This window comes from Frankliniella occidentalis, unplaced genomic scaffold (assembly GCF_000697945.3).
Source record: "Frankliniella occidentalis isolate FOCC.00 unplaced genomic scaffold, Focc_3.1 Scaffold67, whole genome shotgun sequence".
In the NCBI taxonomy this organism is placed as follows: domain Eukaryota; kingdom Metazoa; phylum Arthropoda; class Insecta; order Thysanoptera; family Thripidae; genus Frankliniella; species Frankliniella occidentalis.
In genome coordinates this window covers 1,312,647-1,318,744 of record NW_026267197.1, presented here as the reverse complement: position 1 = coordinate 1,318,744, position 6,098 = coordinate 1,312,647, and the positions used below count along the sequence as shown (strand labels likewise).

Sequence of the window (6,098 nt, the reverse complement as noted above, 5' to 3'; positions counted from 1 at the left end):
CATCCGGAGACGTGGTCACTCCCTCGTCAGCGTCAGTCACTCACTTCACTTGGTTCGTAGACAACAATGCTGTTGACGCACGGTTCGGACGTGGTTACATCCTCGTAACTCCTTTGAGTTGGATCGGATCCTCGTTGTTTCCCGTCACTTCATCGGGAGTTGTCTCGTTCGCAGTGGTGGGCGGCGCCGTGGCAGCCGCAGCTCGTCGAACAGGGGAGTGAGGAGAGCTGCCTATCAGCACGGCGCAAGGCAGCGCGGTCTGCTGCTGCTGGAGCTAGATCAAGCCACATCCCTGTTTGTAGCTACTTATCACATACCGGTAGAGGGGTATTGCGGAGCTCCCGGCCCGGACTTTCCTAACTTCCGGTTCCAATCTCGGACGCAGTTCCCAACAATTTTGTATTTGTCATGCAAAAAGGTAAACGAAACACAAATATTGTCGAAGAATGTTTCCGAGATCGGGACAGGGCGTCAGAAAGTCTGGGAGTTCGGTGATGTTGACCATTGACTATTCGCAGTTTGCGGCAGTCTTCGCAGTCAACTTGCCGGAAGTCGTTTTCACTCTTGTGCTCTGAGCATCTGTATCCGTATGTGAGATCCGGGGTTCACATCCACTACTGCTTTGCTTTGTGCTTCAACCCTCGCCCCTCGTTCTCGTTTGCTGTCACTCTGTTTAGCTGAGGTTTGCCAGTGTAGTTGCTGTTGGAAGTTTTCATCATAACACGCGATTTAAAATTTACTGATCAATCGATTTTCTAGACTATAGTTGTGTTTCCGTTGCTTATTGGTAAGCGTTTGGTTAGTTGACTGGTATCATTTATTTCCGCATGTGACGTAAATTGAGAAATGAGGTTAAGAGGACTACCGTCATGCTTGTCTTTCATTCGCAGATTCGCTGGCTCGCATTGTGAGAATGTTTAAGTGACTAGTTTCAGCCGAGCAGTCTATTTCAGTGTGTTTTGCGATTTCATTTGGTAAAGTAAGTCTCCGATGTTGTACCACTTTGTTTGTTCTGTTATTTGCTGTGAATTTGTAATATCATATTCTGTTGCTCAGTTACAGTTTTGTGTCAGTGCTTCTGAAGCGTGCTCTGTGGTGTTTAGAGATTCCAAACACCTTACCAGGAGACAAGTGAGTCTGGAAAACCATATTTTTGACTGAAAGTCTGTAGTATACATGTGTGCCAGGCCTGTAGCATTAAATCTTTTGAACGATATCAGAACCATATCAGGTATTAGAGAATCAGAATCAGAATCAGTCGTTAAACACATTAAGTTCCAGGGGGTCCTATTTCCATGTATGGCCACACGTGTGGACACATGGGACTCAACATGTTATCCATTAAATGTTTGCTCTCCGTTATTTTTTTCTTACAAATTTAATATTGCATGAAAATGTATTTCTCACTTGGTAGTGTTAGGGGAATCAAAATTATGTTTACATAACACCTACATTTGTTATTTTGTGAATGAATTAATTATTGGAGTAGTAGTGAGCTGTACTAATACACAGTGTGTGTGTGTGCTGCTTAAGCTGAATATCTTATCACATCTCTGAAGTTCGAGTTTTGAAACGGGTCAACCCTTATCCCAACAATGTTTAAATGTTTTCTGTTTTACAAGAACTTGGGTAGACATGTCTGAAATTGATTGAGACTAGATTTCCTATTGCAGTTGTGTGTTCTTCTTGGATAACGGCTCGGCCCCGTTCCGTTTCCATATTACTACTAAGCTTGGTGGTCCTTAACCGATGGTTCAGCAGTGCCGGCGGCGGGCGGGAGACTCGTAGGTGCGCGCCGGGCCCCTGGCGACTGGCTGCCGACTGCGCCGGCCGGCTAGGATATGTATACCAAAAGGGAGTGTAATTTCCCCAGACGCTCACGCACAGCGATCGACTTCCGCGTCTCCCCGCCGCAGTCGCAGTCCATTCCGTCCGATCTCGCCTTTCTCCGTGGTGTCCCACCGCAGACCAGTGGCCGCGAATCTGGGGCGGCAACAGCCCGCGGCGCGCCTGGCACGCCGTCGTCGTCGTCGGGGCCTGGGGGACATCGGGCACGACGCGTCTCTGTGATGCGAGTCCGCGAGTCCTTGCGGCTGCCAAACTCCTGCTTCCCCCAGGGCGCCGAGGCTGCCCCCTGCATCGTCTCCTCTCTGGGGCTTCCTGTTTTGAGCAGTTTGTGTCTCCCGAGCAGTTTGTGCAAAGGCGTGCCGCCGGCCGGCCGGCGCGCTGTCGTCGCCCCGCCTCTCGCTCGCTCTTTCTTCCTCCTCGCCCGACTGATTCATGCCGCGGCTCCCCGTTTCCCCCGCCACCTCGCCTCGCCGCGCCGCCGCGAGCGCATCGGCCGATTTATATTTGCGGCGCCAAGGCCACGCCGCCACGCCACGCCGCGCCACGCCACGCCACGCCACGCCTCACAAGCCGTGGCAACAACATGACCCTCTCACACTAGTCGACTCGCCTCGCCCTCAACCCCCCTCCCCCTCTCCCCGTCCCTCACCTACCCTACGCCCCACCGCGCTGCCGCCGTGCTGCTCGTATAACGGTCGCGAGGGACGCCGTCGTTCTCTTTTCTCTTCCCCGTCCCCGCCGACGGCAACCACCACAGTGAGTGAGAGGTCCCCCCCCCTGCACCCTTGCCCCCAGTCCGCCCCGCCCTCGTGCCCATCCGCACTTCCGGAGAGGGACGTGCCTACAAACAGCAGTCCTGACTCCCTGCGTGACCAGAAGCAGAGACTGTCGCCGGGGCGGGGGCGGCTCGAGGGGTGGGGCAGTGTCTTGGGGGCGTCCCGACGAGTTACACTGCTCCAGGCCGGGGCGGCGGCACTCCTTGTGGCTCTCTCGCGGAAGTTGGAAGTTTGAGCGGGACCCCCGCCTTACCTCGCGGTTACCCTCTACTTCTCACGGCACTAGACCGCCCCCCCCCCTCCCCTAGACGACGAGGATGATGCCAAAGGAGGGTGGCAGGCGGCCTGCACGGTGTTATATCCCGCATCATCTTTGGTCCTGGTCCAAATGAGCGGCGCCCGTTAGAAAATGTGTTTGAACGAACGGCGTTAAGGCTAGGCGGGCCTTGGCGCCCACCCTACCCCCATGCCCTACCCCACCCCATCGCTCTCCCACCCCTCGACGCCTTCCTACCCCTCCGCCGCGTCTCTCCTGGACAAATATGGAGAGGAGACAATAAAGCCTTCCGTCAATAAACGTCCTCCTTTACGACGTCATATACGGCGGTCCCGAGACGGGGCGCCGAATGAAAACGTGCCTGGAGGCGCTGGAGCCGCGCTGCAGCCGCCGTATGACCCCGCCCGCAGCCGCCGTGACCCCACCTGGAGCCACTGTGTGACCCCGCCAGAAGCCGCCATGACCCCACCTGGAGCCACTGTGTGACCTAGCCTGCAGCCGCTGTGACCCCACCTGGAGCCACTGTGTGACCCCGCCTGCAGCCGCCATGACCCCACCTGGAGCCACTGTGTGACCCCGCCTGCAGCCGCCATGACCCCACCTGGAGCCACTGTGTGACCCCGCCTGCAGCCGCTGTGACCCCACCTGGAGCCACTGTGTGACCTCGCAAGAAGCCGCCATGACCCCACCTGGAGCCACTGTGTGACCCCGCCCGCAGCCGCCGTGACACCACCTGGAGGCCGCCGTGACCACACCTTGAGCCAGTGTGACCCGTGGAGCAAGTAGTGACCTCACATGGAGCCGCTACGCAAGCCACAGTGAGCCCGCCTGGATGAGCAGCCGCTACTGGAGTTCGGCCAGACTGGCGGGGAGCTCCATCCTGAAAGGCGAGCGCAGGCAACCCGGCCGCAGCCCCGCCGGAGCGTTGCCTACCGCGCCGGGCTGCGCCGCTGGAGGTGCTGGAGAGGATGCGAGGCGCTGGGCTGGAGGCCTCCGAGCCGGCTCGACGCTGCTGGAACTCCACCCCCTCCACCCAATCCCCCCACCGCGTCAGCGTATCGGGTCCGTGAGCGCGACGTCATCAGCGTCCGAGTCCATTTCGGTCCCAACTCATCCAACAGTAATGCCCTGGTGTCTAGAATGCCAGCAGCAAGGTCGCCTTCTTTCCTTTATCTATGCTGCTAAAAGGCGCACGCGTGAGTGAGTGAAAGAGAAAAGGAAGCAATTTTCCTTGTGGACGAGGGTGACGCGAAAAGCCGCGCGGCGTCGTAAAGTCTGTGACAAAGTGTCGACAGTGTATGGGCTGAGCCCCCCCTCCCCCCCTTTCCCCGGATCTCTCTCGCTCTCTCTATCACACACACACACACACACACACACACACACGCATGTACACACGGACAGTACTTCTCGGCCAGTGATCCGTCTGAAAATAAAAGTACCCCCCCCCCTCTCACGTTGCCATTTCCTGAGGACGTCGCGAGTGTGCAACACGCTCACTTTGTGGCACACGGGATGGGATTGTGTTTGATTTCCTGTGCTGGTGGTGGGTCTTCCCCCTTTCCAGTCGGATAAGGGGGGAGGAGGGGGGAGGACGCAAAGCAGTGCAGTGAACTCCCCGCATTCGGCCCGGCCAATTCCCCGGAGGGACGGCGCCGCCCGCCGCCGCGCCACGCCCAACGCCGTGATGCGGGGCGGGGCCGGCGGGGCCGGCGGCGAGCCAGGTGAGGAGTGCGCGGCGTGGAAAAACAGACGGTCAAGCACTCGGGGGGCGCCGTGCACCTCTCTCACTCTCACCCCCTCGCGATCCCTTCCCCCCACCTCCCTCTCGGCACCCTTTGCAAGCTCTCTCTCTCTCTCTTTCTCTCTTTCTCGCTATTTCCAGTCTTGTGCCGTCGGGAAAACCCCTTACTCTTTCCCCAAACACTTGACTATACTACATTATAAACTTGTCAGCGTGTTGCGACTGTCAGTGAGCGCCTCCATCTCCAGTAACGAGGCGGGTTGGTCGGTGCAGGGCGTGCGCGCGCGCACGCACGCGTGTACTACGACAGTGATGCACGCAGGCCGGGCGTGACTCGCGCTCCGCGTCCGTGCGCTGCGTCGCTAAATGGAAGTCGTAGTGGCTATGGTCGCTGCACCCAGTCCCCAGTCGTGCCCGTTTGGATCGGGCAGGCTTCACCAGATTGGATCAGCAGCAGCAGGCTGGGCGAATTTTCGTCCATCAAAGCGCGCCCTTTTGTTGATTTATTTTCCATCAGTTTTGCAGGGACTTTAATTTTCCAAAACGTTATTTTTTGGACCTTTTGTTTTTGTGAAGTCTGAACTTTTTCGTTTTCTTCTTCAAAATTTTCTGGAAATATTCAAATTTTTGGAAGAAAACCTTGTTTTCTGAAAAAAATCACCTCAAAATCTCTAGTTGGAATATTCCGCGTTTCCTTTACCGCCGTACTTGGCCTCCTCGTCACGTGCCGTACTGCGATCGCCGCGCCCCCCGACCAGGCCGCGTGCTGCAGCGTGCGCAAGCCTCGTGTGTGCTCACAACAGTAACGCGCGGGTGAAGGAAAAAAACATTACCAAGGTGGTGGACTGGACACGTCGCGGGAAACATTTATACGACACGTCGCTTGGTTTGCACGCGTTCCGCGCGACTGTTGAAAAAAGAACGGACGAGGAAAAAGTTGTACGTGCGACGAGACACAACAACGGGCAATTACGCATGCCATTAAAAAATTAGCCTAAGTGGGGCCGTTCCCCCTGCCGACCCCTCCGGTCTCCCCCGCCCGGGTCACCTCTCCGCCGGGCCGACGCGGCCGCATCTATATTGCAGCGGGCCGCGAGCTTAGACTGAATGTCTCATGAGCACGGCCAGGAGGCAAAGCGCCCTGAAAGGGGGGCTCATGCCAAATCGACCTGACCCGACCGAACGGGAGCGCTGCTGCGTTGGAGGGGGCAGCGGTGAGCGCGCAGACTGCGAGCCCGATACACGAGAACGGCGACCGGACGTTATTGGTTTCTGAACCGCGTGTGATCCCTCCGGGAGAAAAGATCGCAAGGAAATCCCCTCGCTCCGCCAATCGCGCGCGATTTTCGGTCGAATCTCAAAGATGTGACTATGAAATAGCCAGCGGTGATTTTATTTTTGCGCTGCACTTGGTACAAGCAGCGGGCAGTCGTGGCGCCTCGGTGGCTGCACTACA

The 6,098-nt window shown here is 57.1% G+C and overlaps 1 long non-coding RNA gene across 1 annotated transcript in view; it reads left to right on the top strand.

Moving 5' to 3' along the window:
* Positions 1-534: 534 nt before the first annotated feature.
* LOC113207456 (uncharacterized) overlaps positions 535-6,098 on the top strand; it is a 13,361-nt gene continuing 7,797 nt past the window's right edge. Inside the window, exons 1-3 of the long non-coding RNA XR_003303467.2 lie at positions 535-787; positions 891-979; positions 1,057-1,131. This is a non-coding gene — a long non-coding RNA (uncharacterized LOC113207456). The remainder of the gene's footprint in view (positions 788-890; positions 980-1,056; positions 1,132-6,098) is intronic.